We start from the raw sequence: 18676 nt of genomic DNA on the forward strand, positions 1-18676 counted from the left end.
TCAGATGAGAACGATGACCTCCCAACTCTTCCCCAACAGATGATGTTGATGGAAATAAGGATCTGGATGTCTAATTTCATATTCCTGGTCATTTTTGTTCTCCACATGATAAGCAGCAGCCAGATGAATCTGGCAGAAGCCCTCTCATACAGAATACAGGAGCACTCAGAGGAGTCCAGAAAGATGGCTGTCGGCTGAAAGAGAGAACGTTATCTATTGTGTGTGGGACCCATAAAATTTCATTTTGAATACACGCACTAGATTTATTTTGTATATAACACATATCCTTTTTCAAAATTTAATGCTTCAAAAAAACATAGAAATACACAGTTCCCATGAATTCCCAGGGGAAAATGAAAGCATACCGAATGAATAAAATGTAATATTTTATTGAGAAAAATATTTTAAAAAAAGACCATAGCACCTATACAAGACCAGATAAATCTCAATTAAAAACAAGGCAGGTACAAAGCAATGACAATTGTATAATTCATCTGCTATATAACTTTACCCACATGCCTGAACAGATTAACATGAGTATAAATATCCAATATGTGCAAAATAATTTTTCATATGTTGGAAACCACCTATATTAGTAAAGTGCAAAAATAGTGCTAAAGACATATAGCCATATGAAGGCCAAATAGTCACAATACTAGTAAATTATATATAGGGACCACCAAGGCACAATATAGTGATATATTATTTTGTTTATGTACAAGAACTCTCAACCTTCCCATGTGAAGTAAATAAAAATAAAAGGGCCCAGTTCTATATATGTACAAGAACTCTCAACCTTCCCATGTGAAGTAAATAAAAATAAAAGGGCCCAGTTCTATATATGTACAAGAACTCTCAACCTTCCCATGTGAAGTAAATAAAAATAAAAGGGCCCAGTTCTATATATTTATACTATACACTATATATCTGTGCAAAACCGCATATCTGTACCATGTGAATAAGGCATAAAGCAAAGGTAAAGTCAATAACTTACATGAATACTTATGAACTATGTGCCTCGCTTGTACCGCCACCCCGACAGCGCCGTTTCGCCTACCAGGCTTCTTCTATATGGGGGCAAGTGACTTGAGATTTATCTGGTCTTGTATAGGTGCTATGGTCTTTTTTTAAAATATTTTTCTCAATAAAATATTACATTTTATTCATTCGGTATGCTTTCATTTTCCCCTGGGAATTCATGGGAACTGTGTATTTCTAGATTTATTTTGTGCCAATTTATTGACTGTTTTAAATATGTTTATTGCATAGTTCTATAAGATGATTAGATTGCTTTATGATTTACTGTATAAATATTTTGGAATGTATATCACTCAGCCCACTGAATTCATTAATTTAGTTTTTCAGAATTTTACCTACAGTAATTCAAAATTTATTTAGGTGAAGTGACAGCAAACTTGTCCAAACAAAATTACTAAATCACAGGTCTTTGTGAATGCTCTCAGTGGGAAAAACAAGATAATCTTTTGGCAATTATACCATTTAATGGCTAATAAAAATAAATTAAATGATGTTATACACCAAGCTTTCGAGACATTTTTTGAGGTCTTTGTGATTAACTTTTATCGTCAACACATATAAAATATCCATTTTTCTTTAAAAAAAAAACCATATACCTAATAAGAATATTCTATACAATTATTCGACAACAATGAACCAATAGAAATTACTTTATATATTTCGATTTTTATTTTTATTTCTTATGAAGAGAACGTTTATTCTGTAGAATTGTTCTACTGTTTCTTATGATAGAAATTGTTAAAACATATGAACTATAGCAGTATTATTTAAAGCTAAATCAGCAGATGTAACTTTGACTCACATAAAATTACATTTTTAGAAGGATAATTGTCTGAGTAGATTTGGGTCATGACTTTTAATCAGGCTTTCAGTGCAATAATTTTTTCATTATGTGATTTCCTTAATTTGCTATGACTCTGTAGAACTATGACATCTGAGGCAAGCCACAAAAATAAAATAGAACTTAAGCAATAACCTTCACAACTGTCACTGCTAATGACCTATCTATCAATACCATGTGTGTAGAAAATATAGGGTATTTATGCAAGTTAAAGTTTGCATAATGACTTTTCTTGCATGACATGAAATGAAGTGTAGGTCCTGTACACCAGTGAATATATGAACATAAAATATGAAATAAATATATTTTATTTTTGCCCTGACAAAAATGTACACCTCTGAACTGTAGTTAAGCTATATTAAAGAGGCAGAAAGACAAGACAGTTGCCTTGGCAACAACATAGTCTACTTATAGAATAAGGAGCAAAACTGAAAATAGGCCACTTCCTGGGCAGATTCATGCTACCTTATTCCTTACCTGGAACTGGAACTTAAAGCATTTTTTCTTGTAATAATATAATACCCTAGTATTATTTATATAAGTAATGTATGATATCATTACAAAAAAAAATGTACTTGAACCCTTTTATACCAAAACCTGTTTTCACCTTCCTGAACAAGCCATTCTTTTTCATTCTGACCACTGTCAATTTATGAGGTAATAACTCTGGAATGCTTCAACAGATCCAACTGCTTCTGAGAAAGTTTTCTAGTAACATATTTTACTTCATAATACTGTTAAAACTTATTTCATGTGACTTACGTTTATTTGTGAAGAAATCCAAAAACATGGCAAAAATTTTACAAATTTTGCAATTTTTAAACTTAGTTTTTATGCCCTTAACCCCTTCCCGACCTTTGACGCCACGTAGGCGTCATGAAAGTCGGTGCCAATCCGACCCATGACGCCTATGTGGCGTCATGGCAGGAATGCTTCCCTGCGGGTCCGGTGACCGGGGTCATTCAAATGTCACCAGACCCGCAGGTGCAGGGGGACCTGTACTTCCCCCCAGGGGGGGTGGCTTTGCCCCCCCCGGATCTACGATCGCTCCGGGTGACCTTTTTTTAACCCCCTCCAGCTCTGATTGGAGCTAGTGTCCATGTGATGCTAGCTCTCCAATCAGATCTGGAGGGGCGAAGTAAAATATGTCTGTCCTCGTTCTCCAGACTCAACCCGTTGCTGGAAGCTGGAGAACAAGGACCCTCCCCTCATACCTGCCGCCGATCGCCGCCGATTGCCGCCGCTGCCGCTGCTCTGCCGCTGCTCCTGCCGCCTCTGCCACCGCCTGTGCTCCTGCCGCCGCCAGGTACTCCCCTCTCTGCCATCCACCTGTGCGCTCTGCCCCCCTGATCACCCCCCCCGATCTTACCCCCTGCCCCCCTTTTCAACCCCCCTGCTGCTGCTGCCAGCTCCATCTCCTCAGCTCCCCTAGCTCCTGACAGCCCCCGCCTGCCCCCCTGATAACCCCCTGCCCCCCAGATCACCCCCCTGCCCCCTTGATCACCCCCTGCTGCTGCTGCAGATTTCATCTGCTCCTGCTGCATTGCCTCAGCCCCCCCACGCCTGACAGCCCCCTCCTGCCCCTCGGTGATCACCCCCTGATCACCCCCTGCCCCCCTGATCGCCCCCCTGATCACCCCCCTGCTGCTGCCGATTCCATCTGCTGCTGTTGCATCGCCTCTGCTCCCCCCGCACCTGACAGCCCCCTCCTGTCCCCCGGTGACCCCCTGCTCCCCTGATCACCCCTTGCCCCCCTGATCATCCCCCCGTCCCCCTGATCACCCCCTGCTGCTGCCGCCGATTCCTTTTGCTGCTGCTACTGCATCGCCTCTGCCCCCCGCGCTTGACAGCCCCCTCCTGTCCCCCGGTGATCACCCCCTGCCCCCCTGATCACCCCCTGCCCCCCTGATCACCCCCCGTCCCCCTGATCACCCCCTGCTGCTGCCGCCGATTCCATCTGCTGCTGCTACTGCATCGCCTCTGCCCCCCCATGCCTGACAGCCCCGTCCTGTCCCCCGGTGATCACCCCCTGCCCCCCTGATCACCCCCTGCCCCCCTGATCACGCCCTGTCCCCCTGATCACCCCCCGTCCCCCTGATCACCCCCTGCTGCTGCCGCCAATTCCATCTGCTGCTGCTACTGCATCGCCTCTGCCCCCCCACGCCTGACAGCCCCCTCCTGTCCCCCGGTGTTCACCCCCTGCCCCCCTGATCACCCCCTGCCCCCCTGATCACCCCCGATCACCCCCTGCTGCTGCCGCCGATTCCATCTGCTGCTGCATCGCCTGACAGCCCCCGTGCGCCTGACAGCCCCCGCGCGCCTGACAGCCCCCTCCTGCAGTAGAAAGTTTCACCAAACACTCGCACATACACACACACGCACACTATAATAAAGTTTCGGGTTTTTTTACACACACCACACACACAATGTCCCGCTCATCCCAGTCATCCCAGTCACAAAGGCTGTACTCAGCTGAGGAGGCATATTCCTTTCTTGCCTCCGAAGCTGATAGTGAGGGAGAGGACCCCACTTTTCTGTATTCCAGCCACTCTTCCTCCTCCAGTGACACGAACTCGCCACCCCCAAGATGTCGCAGGACGAGAAATCGCCCGGAGCCCAGGGGAGGAGAGCTGTAGCCCAGGGGAGGAGAGTCGGAGCCAAGTGTAAGTAACCCCCAACCTAGTGCTAGTCACTCCCAACCTAGCACTAGTGCCCCCACCTGGACCCCCGTCCCTGAAAATTTTGCTCCACGGATTCCTGATTTCATTCCTTCATTCCCCAATCAGGAATCCAATTTGAGACTGCCAACCTCAGGGAAATAGACTTTTTCAAAGTCTTTTTCTCCGAGTCAATTGTCAGTCTCATGGTGGAGCAAACAAACTTATATGCCCTGCAATTTTTTGCCGAAAACCCAAGTTCATCATTTACTACTTGGAATCCCGTTGACTCCGTAGAAATGATGAAATACTGGGGACTGGTCCTTCACATGGGGATTGTGAAGAAACCAGAAATTCGCCAGAAACCAGAAATTTGATATTTTATATCAAACTCCAATATATGGCATGGTTATTATTTGCAAACGTTTTGAGGCGATTCATAAATTTCTTCATTTTAGGGACAACACTGACATCCTTCCCCGCGATGACCCGAATTTTGACAGACTGTTCAAAATTCGCCCAGTCATCGAACACTTCAGCAACAAGTTTGCTGAAGTGTACATTCCTCAAAGGGAAATTTGTGTGGATGAATCCCTCATCCACTTCAAAGGGCGGCTTCAGTTCCGTCAGTACCTGCCCAGCAAAAGGGCGAGGTACTGGATAAAGCTCTACAAGATCTGTGAGAGTACCTCAGGGTACACTCTCAGCTTTAGAGTTTATCAAGGAAAGGACAGCAGTATCCAGCCCCCAAAATGTCCATCCGCTCTGGGGGTGAGTGGGAAAATAGTGTGGGATTTGGTCCACCCACTGCTTGATAAAGGTTACCATCTGTACGTTGATAACTTTTATACAAGCATCCCACTCTTTCAATCCCTCTCTGCCAGAGCTACCGTCGCTTGCGGTACCGTGTGCAGAAACAAGAGGGGTCTCCCTTTGTCGCTAATTGAGCAGGCTCTCCCAAAGGGTGAGAGCCGGGCCCAATGTAGCGGCAACATGCTTGTGGTCAAGTTCAAAGACAAAAGGGACGTCTTTTTCTTGACCACAATCCATGGTCCCGGCACCACGGCCACCACCGTTCGAGGTACCCCAGCACAGGTCCACAAACCGGACTGTGCCCTGGGGTACAACAAACACATGGGGGGAGTTGATCTTTCTGATCAAGTCCTCCAGCCCTATAGTGCCATGCGGAAAACGAAGGTGTGGTATAAAAAACTGGCTGTGCACATCGTACAAATGGCACTGTATAACGCATACGTGCTATCACGATGTGCAGGCCAGACCAACAACACCTTCCTTCAGTTCCAGGAGGTGGTGATAAAGGCCCTGATGTTTGGAGGCGAGGAAGGAGTGGGCCCCAGCACCCCTGGAACTCAAGTTTCCCGTATGGTACCAGGGCAACATTTTCCCTGTGAGGGGAGAGCAAAAAAAAGGTGCCGGGTGTGCTATAAAAGGGGGATAAGAAGGGAAACTCGTTTCCAATGTGAAACGTGTCCCAACAAACCTGGACTGTGTTTGAATGAATGCTTCAGAATTCATCACACGTCCGTGGACTAAACACATCCTGACATTACCCAACAGAACTCACCCACACCAGGCTGATATACACAACACCACACACACACACCAACCTGACGTACACTACACCACACACCAACCTGATGTACACAACACCACACACCCCAACCTGACGTAGTGTGTCAGGTTGGTGTGTATGGCGTAGTGTATGTCAGGTTGGTTGGTGTGTGGTGTGGTATAGTGTACGTCAGGTTGGTGTGTGTGTATGGCGTACACTACACCACACACACCAACCTGACGTACACTACACCACACACCAACCTGACGTACACCACACCACACACCCCAACCTGACGTAGTGTGTCAGGTTGGTGTGTATGGCGTAGTGTACGTCAGGTTGGTGTGGTGTGGTATAGTGTACATCAGGTTGGTGTGTGTGTATGGTGTACACTACACCACACACAACAACCTGACGTACACTACACCACACACCAAACTGACGTACACCACACCACACACCCCAACCTGACGTAGTGTGTCAGGTTGGTGTGGTGTGGTATAGTGTACGTCAGGTTGGTGTGTGTGTATGGTGTACACTACACCACACACACCAACCTGACGTACACTACACCACACACCAACCTGACGTACACTACACCACACACCAACCTGACGTACACCACACCACACACCCCAACCTGACGTAGTGTGTCAGGTTGGTGTGTATGGCATAGTGTACGTCAGGTTGGTGTGTGGTATAGTGTACGTCAGGTTGGTGTGTGTGTGTATGGTGTACACTACACACACACCAACCTGACGTACACTACACCACACGCCAACCTGACGTACACTACACCACACACCCCAACCTGACGAAGTGTGTCAGGTGGGTGTGTATGGCATGTACGTCAGGTTGGTGTGTGGTTTGGTATAGTGTATGCGCGCGTGTCCTGCCTCCCGTGACGTCACGGCTTGTGATTGGTCGCGTCGCCCATGTGACCGCGACGCAACCAATCACAACGCCGGAACATAATTTTAAAATCCTGAAGGACCTAAAATTACGTCACGGCTTGCTGTGATTGGTCGCGTCGCGGTCACATGGGCGACGCGACCAATCACAAGCCGTGACGTCACGGGAGGCAGGACACGTGCGCATTTTAAAATGCGCGCGTCTCCTGCCTCCCGTGACGTCACGGCTTGTGATTGCTCGCGTCGCCCATGTGACCGCGACGCAACCAATCACAACGCCGGAACGTAATTTTAAAATCCTGAAGGACCTAAAATTACGTCACGGCTTGCTGTGATTGGTCGCGTCGCGGTCACATGGGCGGCGCGCGACCAATCACAAGCCGGGACTTCAAGTAAGGAAGTTAAAGCGCGAATTTTATGCAAACAATGCTGCCGGTTCCCTCGGTAAGGTGCAGGCTGCGTCGGAGAGGTGAGTATAGCAATATTTTTTATTTTAATTCTTTATTTTACACATTAATGTTGTTTCGATACCGATACCCGATACCACAAAAGTATCGGATCTCGGTATCGGAATTCCGATACAGCAAATATCGGCCGATACCCGATACTTGCGGTATCGGAATGCTCAACACTACTCATAAAGTGACAGTGGTCAGAATTGCAAAAAATGGCCAGGTCATTAAGGTCAAAATAGGCTGGGTCATGAAGGGGTTAAATCAGAGAGTCATGTCACACAAAATAGTTAACAAATAACAGTTCACAAATGTCTTCTTTACTTCAGCACAATTTTTGAAACATTATTTTTTATAGAAAGTTATAAGGGTTAAAACTTGACCAGAAATTTTTCATTTTTACAACAAAATTTACAAAACCATTTTATTTAGGGACCACATCACATTTGAAGTGACTTTGAGGGGCTTATATGACAGAAAATACCCAAAAGTCACACCATTCTAAAACTGCACCCCACTATATGCTCAAAACCACATTCAAGAAGTTTATTAAACCTTCAGGTGTTTCACAGGAATTAATGGAATGTGGAAGGAAAAAATAAAGATTTACTGTAACTTTCTTCACAAAAATTTTCATTTATACACAATTTTTTTACTTTCACAAGGGTAACAGTAGAAAGTGAACCCCAAAATTTGTTGTTTCTGCAATTTCTCTTGAGCACAATGATACCCAATATGTGGTGTAAAACCACTATTTAGGCACGCGGCAGGGCTCGGAATGAAATGAACGCCATCTGACTTTTTGAATGTAAACTTTACTGGAATAATAAGAGCAAGCCATGTGGCGTTAGGAGAGCCCCTGATGTGCTTAAACAGTGGAAACCTTCACAAGTGACACTATTTTGGAAACTAGACCCTCAAGGGAACTTATCTAGATGTGTAGTGAGCACCTTGAAACCTCAAGTGCTTCACAAAAGCTTATAATATTGAGCCATGAAAAAAAAAAAAAAAAAAATTCCCTCAGAAATGTATTTTAGCCCCATATTTTGCATTCTCATAAGAGTTACAGGAGAAATTGTGCCATACAATTTTCTGCATGATTTCTTCTGAGTACATCAATACCCAACATGTGAAGTAAAACTACTGTTTGGGCGAATGGCACAGCTTGGAAGGGAAGGAGTGCTATTTGACTTTTTGAATCCAAAATTTGGTGGAATAATTAGCGGATGCGATGTCACATTTGGAGAGGCCCTGATGTGCCTAAACAGTGGAAACTCCACACAAGTGAAACCATTTTGGAAACTAGACCCCTCAGAGAAGTTATCTAGATGTGTTTTGAGCACCTTGAACCCCCGGGTGCTTCATAGAAGTTTTGTAACGTTGTGCCATGAAAATAAAAAAATCAAATGTTTCCCACAAAAATGTTTTTAGCCCAATATTTTGCATTTTCACAAGTGTAACAGGAGAAAATGGACCCCAAAATTTGTTGTGAAATTTCTTCAGAGTACCCCATGTGTGGTCAAAAAACTACTTTTGAGGCACAGTCGGAAGCTCAGAAGGGAACAAGCGTCATAATGAATTTCAGATTTTGCTGGACTGGTTTGAGGGTGACATGATACATTGGTAGATCCCCTGAGGTGCAAACCAGAAGAAGTCCCCATATGTCCCATAACTCCCCATTTTACAAACTACACCTCTCAATTAATTAATCTAGGGGTGCAATGAGGATATTGACACCACGGGTGTGTCTCAGAATTTTACTATTCGACAGTTTGCCACCAAGATTGTGTGTTAGCCAAAGATTTCACATTTTCACACTGGATAATGGTTAAAAATGGCACCAAAATGTGCCTCCTGTGCTGCAGATATTCCTAGAATAGTTTGCAAACTACATATACAGAGCCCCTAAGTACTTGAAAAGCAGAATCTTCCCTTAAGTAACCCTATTTTGGGAATTTATCTACAGGTGTATTTACAATTGTGACTCCATGGGTGTTTTCCAGAAACAAGCAGTAGTGGATGTTACTGAGTGGAAATTCCAAACTGCCATTGTAGTGAAAAGAACTCTGTATTGACCAGTACATTGTAGTGCCCAGAACGTTGTTGTGACCAGTACGTTGTAGTGACCAGCTTATGCTTCTAGAGACATGCATATGTTAATTAAGCGGTTTTTCATTGCTACAGAAATGCCAAACATGTGGATGCTGAATGTGGTTTAGACCAGAGGTCCCCAACCTTTTTTGCACCAGGGACCGGCTTTAAGCAAGACCAGTTTTCCATGGCCCGGTGGGGGTGGGGCAGGGGCGGGGCTTTGGTCATATGGGGGTGGATTTTCCTGATCATTCCATAACATTTCCTCCGGCACGGCGGTGCGGATGTAGCAGACCTGTGTTAGTCATTGATCATGTGCTCTCAAGAGAAGTTATCGGTCCACACTGCACTGATAAAAGTACCACAAAGCTTTAGCATGAGGCCAGATGTAGCAGAGAGGAATGTGTCACTTGTAGATTTCATACACAGAGTGATTCATTTGTCGGGTTTATGAAACACTGAGCACAGATGTAGCAGAGCTAATGGTGTCACAGCAGAGTACATTCATTAATGATTAATGAATGTACTCTGCTGTGACACCATCAGCTCTGCTACATCTGTGTTCAGTGTTTCATAAACCCCACAAATGAATCACTCTGTGTATGAAATCTACAAGTGACACATTCCTCTCTGCTACATCTGGCCTCATGCTAAAGCTTTGTGGTACTTTTATCAGTGCAGTGCAGTGTGGACCGATAACTTCTCTTGAGAGCACATGAGTAACAAACAGTAAATAACAAACTCAGCTCTGCTACATCAGTAAAAAACCAATTGATTAATGATTAATCAATTGGTTTTTTACTGATGTAGCAGAGCTGAGTTTGTTATTTATTAAGTTTCATGGCCACTTCATGAAAAAAATATTCAGCACTGCTACATCTATACCCCAGCTCCCCACACATGGACCCTGCACAGCCGCCGGTAATACCTTCATTCAGAGGGGCCCAGCCCGCTGTTCCCGCACACACGCACAGGCCGGATATGACTCACCCATGGTGACTCCAGAAATACATGGTGACGTCACGGAATGGGAGGAGCTGCGGCTGTGGAAGCCGACCACCCTGCTCGTACAGCAGGAGATGGGAGGAGGGAGTGGCGGATGAGGGGGAGGAGACTTCCGCCCAAACTCCACGGCCGCCCACCAAAGGGGGAATGATGAACGCTGCGGTGCTGGAGTGTGACAAGCCGCACAACCGGCGTGTTTAGCCGCTGTCAGCGGCGCCGCGGACCGGCTGCAAAACCCCAACGGCCCGGTCCTGGTCCGCGGACCGGCGGTTGGGGACCTCTGGTTTAGACACACTAGAGCTCAGAAGGGAGGGGGTATACAGATTTCTGAGTGCAGAATTTGCTGAATTTATTTTGGGGAGCCATTTAGCTTTTCCAGAGCCTTTGTACTACAAGTAATTAAGAAGCCCCTTATATTGAGTGGGAACTTGCTATTATTTGTGGACTGAGTTCAAGCTTTTATTGTGAACATTTTACATGACATTTAGAATGGCAGAGGATCCCCAAATCCAGGTGTGAAAAACTTGTTTCATCATTCCCAAGAAGACTCATGGCTGTACTAGCTCAAAAGGGTGCTTCTACTCAATAATGAGCAAAGGGTGACCATGTGATATTTCCATTTTTCTTTTTTATTAAATTTGCAAAAATTTCTACATTTCTGTTTTTTTCAGTCAAGATGGTGTGCAGAGTGTACATTAATGAGAAAAAATGAACTTTTTTGAATTTACCAAATGGCTGCAATGAAACAAAGAGTGAAAAATTTAAAGGGGTCTGAATAATTTCCGTACCCACTGTATATCAGTTTTTTTTCCGTTTGGCAGCTGTCCCACACTAAGGCTGCCGTCACACTAGCAGTATTTGGTCAGTATTTTACATCAGTATTTGTAAGCCAAAACCAGGAGTGGGTGATAAATGCAGAAGTGGTGCATATGTTTCTATAAGGCCGGCGTCACACTGGCGTATTGCATCCAATGCAAGAGCATCGGATGCGATATGCTAATGACCCTCGGCTCCTGCTCGCAGCAGAGCAGGAGCCGAGTGTCATGCGTCTGTGCTCCGATTCTCTCGCACAGGTAGGATCGGAACACAGCTGCGAAGGTGGCGGGGAAAAGAATTTCTCCATCTCCTCCATTGTCGGGGTCTGCTTATAACGCACATCACTCGGATGATATCCGAGTGGTGTGCGCTGTCTCACTCGCACCCATAGGCTTATATGGGTGCGAGTGAGCCGAGATTTTTCCTCGGTCCGAAACAATCGCAGCATGCTGCGATTGTCTCAGACCAAAGAAAACGGCCGACAAAAAGCCGGCTGCTGGGAGCTGCCCCATATGTTAACATTGGTCCGAGTGCAATGCGATTTTTATCGCATTGCACTCGGCCGTTTAAAACGCCAGTGTGACGCCGGCTTTATACTTTTCCTCTAATTGTTCCACTCCTGGTTTTGGCTTACAAATACTGATGTAAAATACTGACCAAATACTGCTAGTGTGACGGCAGCCTAAAAGACGCTTTTAATTGCAAAAACTAGTTTTTGTGTCCCCATGTTTAGACAGGTATAATCTTTCCATATTTCTGCCTACAGAGTCATGTGACAGTTTCTTTTTTGCGGGACGAGTTGACTTTTTTTTGGTACCCTTTTCAGGCACATGACATTTTTTGATCTGTTTCTATTCAGATTTTTTTGGAAGCAGAATTGAGAAAAAGTAGCAATTCAAGAAATGTTTTTTGGATTTTTTTCAATACCGTTCCTTGTGTGGCAAAACTGATATGACAGTTATATTCTTCAGGTCAGTACGATAACATCTTTACCACATTTATATCATTTTTTATGTTTTGGAGCTTTCACACAATAAAAACAATTTTATAGAAAGAATATTTTTTTTTGCATCGCTTTATTCTAAGAGCTATAAAAAATTGTATTTGTCCGCTAACGGAGCTATGTCTTGACTCGTGTTTTGTGGGACAAGATGACATTTTCAGCGGTGCCATTTGTATTTGCATTTGTCTGAAGGGGATAATTAGTGGGACAGTTTTATTATTCGGATCATTCCAGACGTGGCAATACCAAATATTTGTACTTTTTTTTTTACTTACCGTAAATGTCTTTATTGGAATAATATTTTTTCTTTTTTTTTGTTCTTCATTTGTTTTTGCTTTTTATATTTTTAAAATTTTTAATAATTTTTTTAAATTTTTTTTACATTGTCGCACTATGGGACAACATCTTTACTGACAGATCGCTGATCTGATACAGTTTTTAGATTTTTTTAAATAATATAATATCCTCCTAATAATATTTAGTACCCCAATTTAAATATATAATGAAGGATTTATTACACAGTGTCAAGATGGAAATCTTGAACATGGGACTACTTCTCAATACAAAAAAAACATGTTGACTGCTGTTAGGTATGACCGAGACATATTTGAGATGACGTCGACAAACTGAAAGTTGTAAAGGACTAGTGATGGGCAGATCAGTGGATGTTCGGATCCGTCGGGATAGGCCAAACATTTAAAAAATGTTTGTTTCTGGTACCAGAACGGTACCTGAACTTGAACATGAACCTGGACCCCGTTCAAATGAATGGGGGTCCAGAATATCCAACATTTCCCACTCTGGCATCTGTGTGACAGAGCGAGAAACACCGGCTCTGATTGACGATAAGTTTGTTACTGCCGGTCAGAGCACTGCAGTTCCCACGCTGTCACACAGATAATAGCATGTGAGCTGGCAGCTGCGATCAGTGGTAAAAAGGTTACTGTCAGTCACAGGCATTTGTTGAAGAAAGTAAGCACTACGCTCATCATCTTACACCTGGTCTCACTGATAGCAGCAAAAACAGGCAAGGCTGATGAGAGTATTCACCAGCTGGTGCCTGTGCAATAGATAAATAAAGTTAAAAATAAAATAACGTGCAGTCCCTCTATTTTTGCTAATTAGCGCAATCAGGGCCATTACCCATGACCCATTCCCAGTCTGAGAATATCAGCCCCATATTTAGCTTTTTTAAATTATTTATTTAAATAATTTAAAAAAAGGCTAGGGACACCTCTATTTTTGATAAGCACCCAATATAAAGCTGAAAGCTGGAGGCTGGATTGATTAGCAAAAATAGAGGGACCACACATAATTTTTTTACATTTATTTATTGCACAGCCACCAACTGGTAAATGCTCTCATCAGCCTCGCTGGCCAGCGCTGCTATCAGCGAGACCAGGAATAGGAATGCCTGTGACTGGCAGTAACCTTTTTACCGCTGGTCAAAGCTGCTGGCTCACATGTTGTCTTCTGTGTGACAGTGTGGGAACTGCAGTGCTCTGACCGGCGGTAACAAATTTACTTTCAATCAGAACAGGTATCTCTTGCTTCACACAGATGAAACCTTGAGAAACACTGGATGTTCGGGCTGCCAAACAGTAACACCGCCTTCAAGGAGGCGTCTGTGTTTGGAGTCCGTGCACTAACACTAGGTTTTCGGTATAAACCCCAAACTTTACCGTTCAGGTTCACCCATCCCTATAAAGAACTTCAATCTACTCAGAAAAATTATCACATAAAATGCAGTGATGACATCATAAAACAATAGGAGAATAGCTGTCACGACTCTGTTGTTGGGTGTCCCAGGACCAGGGCCTCCTTCCCTGTCTCTAACACTAGGGGTGCCCTAGCTTTTCCTGTTCCTTGGATTACTTCTGATGGTAAAGACAGCGGGGACACATACCTTGTCTTAGCACCTGAATCCGCCCTTAGTCTGTGACCTTCAGCCACCCAGGGAAGAGGGGAGTAGTAGTGTACCATAATACACCAACCAGACTAACAAGGTAATACGAACATGGATGATGGAAAATACCAATCATACAAATATACTCACACAAGCATATCAAGTTACACTGAGGAGTGGAGGATGGAGTAAAACCAAAGTAGAAGAAGAAGGGGGATTATCACACACCCTATACCTATCAACAGTCATAGATAAATCCACCAACTACCTTCTCAAATAAGAACCACCAACCAACAACCTCCAGCCATGCAGCCAAAGCTAACACTGACAATGAGTGCTAGCCAGGGCCCAGATAATATAGGAGATGGGAGTGACTAACAGGGCACAGCTGCGAGCCTGAGTCCAGGAAAACTTCCAGGAGCTCTCAACTGAGCAGATTAACCCCTGCACTACTAGAAAAAAAAGTCACTGTTTAATATGAAGGTAAAGTGCTTCTAATCAGTGCAGGAGTAGGAGAAATCAGACACTTTGGTCTTTGGGTTCCTCTCTGTAAATCCGTGGCACACTTATTGCAGTGTGGGGTCCTTCTTCTACCATGAGCACCACTGCAGCTGCATTTCATGAATTACACCACTTTGTATTCAGTTGATCTGGTAACAGACAAATACATTTGCAAACATGAATCCTTTAGCTAAATTTAGTATATACTCCTTGCATTGGCTTATTGGGGTATACTAATAAGACAGCAATGATAATGAAAAAAAATATATATATATATTCCTTGCAATTCTTAAGAATTTAATTCACACCTAATTTCTGAAAAGACACGCAATGGACTTCAGACCAAACTTTAACTTCTTTTTTTTCAGGAGACAGTTTTTTGAAGAACATTGTAGCACAGGATAATTGCTCAACTTTGTTAGACTTTGTTTCCAGCTAAATATCCGTTGCAGTTGGTTAATTGGTAGGGTATGCTTGGTATAGTTGAGGAGGGACTATTCCTCTGAGTTTATTGAAGTCACATAGGGACGAGAGAGGGATATTTAGTTGAGCAATTGAGGTCATTAATTGTAAGTTTATAAACTGCTGTGCTATCACGCAAGTGAGCCCATACTTTATACTCATGTAATTGTTCCATTTCCAAGGATATTAACAGGTAACAGGCGGCCGCTTTAGGTGCACCAGTGGGTAGATTTATAGATTGTATAGTAGGTACAAATTGTTTGGGCGCTATGCTGTGCAGCACAAGAGTCTCCTGGTTGAATGTCTGTATAATGCTTTGAATGTTTTCTACTTTCTGGTTGAGTCATTCATATAACTAAGTAAAATATTTACCATCAGTAAACTGGTGTTGGAGTTGTTTTTTTCACAGACATCTTTCCTCGCACATGATGGCTAAATTAATCAGCCAACACATGCTTTTAATAGCAACGGGAGCACAGGAGCCTTGCACATTGCTCTTAACCTGTTAAATCCTGCTGTTAGGGAGATGGTGCTTCACCCCGAGCGTCCATGGTGACGTGATCACAGTTCGCCGATGGGTTATCATGACATGTCTTCTGATGACCCCTGTGTGCTTGTCATTATGATTCTCCTGTGAAAGTCAGCTCGTGGCTGGTGTTCATAGGCATTTTTTTCTATGCATAGCTATACATAGCTATCGTATTTTTCGTACTATAAGATGCACCAGACCATAAGACACACCCCAAATTATCAAAAGGAAAATAGGAAAAAAAATAATGTGTCAAATGAGGGTCCATCATACAGTCCGAATTCAGCTTACTGAGGAGGGATAGACACAGGTGCAGGATTGGTCACAGGAGTTGTTCGGTGGTCCAGGCTGGTGTGGTGGCCTACGAGAAATCCCATCCCAGGCTGGTGCGGCAGCTGTGCTCTGTGCTGGGGCAGCAGCGCTCTGTACTGGGGCTGCAGCGGTGCTCTGTGCCGGGGCGGCGGTGCTCTGTGCTGCAGTGGCGGCGCTCTGTGCTGTGGTGGCAGAGGTGCTCTGTGCTGCAGTGACAGCACTCTGTGCTGTGGCAGCAGTGCTCCACCAGCATTTTGTCAAAGCCCGGAGGCCCCCGCAGCTTCATTGCTGCTATGCAGTGGCCTCCGGGAAAATGGCTGCTGGGGGTGGCGCATACTCAGATTCAGATCTCGGCAACGTGTCTTATAGTCCAAAAAATACGGTAATACACATCTATTTATAGTACAAGCGATGGCATGATCGCAGCTTCAAGTCCCATAAAATGACTATTTAATACAGTAAAAAGTGACAAAACATTTTTTAAAATATGAAAAAAATAAGGAAAAACCACAAAAGTTTAAATCATTCCTCCTTTTGCCCCATTAAAAATAAAACAATTACAAAAATTCACATATTTGGTATCGCTGTATTTGTAAAAGTATGATCTATCAAAATATAAAATAAATTAATCAAATTGGTAAATGGCGTAACAAGAAAAAAATCACAATGCCAAAATTATGCTTTTTTGGCAGCCACAATATTGGATAGAATGCAATATAAGGCGAATAAAACATTGTATCTACCCTAAAGTGGTATCAATAAAAATGTCAGCTCAGATGACAAAACATAAGCCCTCACACAGCCCCATGTCCAGAAAAATGAAAACATTATGGCGACAAAACCCCCCCCCAAAAAAATTCGATTTACAAATTTCAGAAATTGTTTTCACCAATTTAAAAAAAAACTATGTATGCTTGGTATCAGTATCTGCATGCTCATTGTGACCTGGAGAATCATGCCAGGTCAGTTTTACCATATAATAAATGTGGTAAATAAAAAACTCGAAAAACAATTGTGGAATTGAACTTTTTTTGCAATTTCAATGCACTTGGACTTTTTTTTCCCCTTTTCCAGTACATCATGTTTTAGAATGATGGTGTCATTCAAAATTACAATTCATGCTGCAAAAACAAGCTCTCATAGGGCTATATTGAAGAAAAATAAAAAAAAGTTATGGCTCTTGGAAGAAAGGGAGGAAAAAGTGAAAACAAAAATGTAGAAAATCGCCATGTCATGAAAGGGTTAATTACAAATACTAATATGCACAAATACTAGAAGAAAAAATATATTAAAAATATATTTTAAAAAAAGTATATAAGCTTTGGTGTATTACTATCCAAAAGTCTCACTGGTAAAGTCACCCATCCATGTAGGAGTGTAGCCATGTGCTAAATTGGTCAAATAATGAAGCTAGAAAAAGCTAAAGTAGATTACTAACCACCCCCACCAGAAGATGTGGGAGGCCATAATTTGGGTAAATTGTAAATCATTCAAAAATATTAAATCAATCCCTATAGAAGCTATGTTGCAATCAGTGGACTAATGCCACTTTAATACCATACAAATTATGTAACTTTAATATAAGCTATGCGCTATAAACATTCTCTACATAGTGAGACACTACGGACAGATTGGGTCAATTTTGACCTAATGAATGGTACTCTTTAACCCCTTTCTGACATTAGACGTACTATCCTTTACTATCCCGTCGAGGTGGGTGGGCCCGTATGACCACCAACGGGATAGTACGTCATATGCGATCAGCCGCGCTCACGGGGGGAGCAGCTGACATCCGGCACTATGTGCCAGGAGCGGTCACGGACTGCCCCTGGCACATTAACCCCTGGCACACTGCGATCAAACATGATTGCAGTGTTCCGGCGGTATAGGGAAGCATCGCTCAGGGAGGGGGCTCCCTGCGTGCTTCCCTGAGACCCCTGGAGCAACGCGATGTGATCACGTTGCTCTGAGGGTCTCTTACCTCCTCCTCCCTGCAGCAGGCCCAGATCCAAAATGGCCATGGGGGGGCTTCCGGGTCCTGCAGGAAGGTGGCTTAAGCGTCCCTGCTGTGTCTGTGTGATCCCTGATCTGACACAGTGCACAGCAAAGTGTCAGATCAGCGATCTTACACTATAACATGATGCCCCCCCCGGGGCAATGTTATAGTGTAAAAAAAAATATTCACAAAAAATTCCAAGAAAAATAAAAATAAAAAATAAATATTGTTCCTATAAATACATTTCTTTATCTAAATAATAAAAAAACAATAAAATACACATATTTAGTATCGCCGCGTCCGTAACAACCCGACCTATAAAATTGTCCCACTAGTTAACCCCTTCAGTGAACACCGTAAAAATAAAAAAAAACGAGGCAAAAAACAACGCTTTATTATCATACCGCCAAACAAAAAGTGGAATAACACGCGATCAAAAAGACAGATATAAGTAACCATGGTACCGCTGAAAACATCATCTTGTCCTGCAAAAAACGAGCTGCAATACAGCATCATCAACAAAAAAATAAAAAAGTTATAGTCCTCAGAATAAAGTGATGCAAAAATAATTATTTTTTCTATA

This window comes from Ranitomeya variabilis, chromosome 1 (assembly GCF_051348905.1).
Source record: "Ranitomeya variabilis isolate aRanVar5 chromosome 1, aRanVar5.hap1, whole genome shotgun sequence".
In the NCBI taxonomy this organism is placed as follows: Eukaryota; Metazoa; Chordata; class Amphibia; order Anura; family Dendrobatidae; genus Ranitomeya; species Ranitomeya variabilis.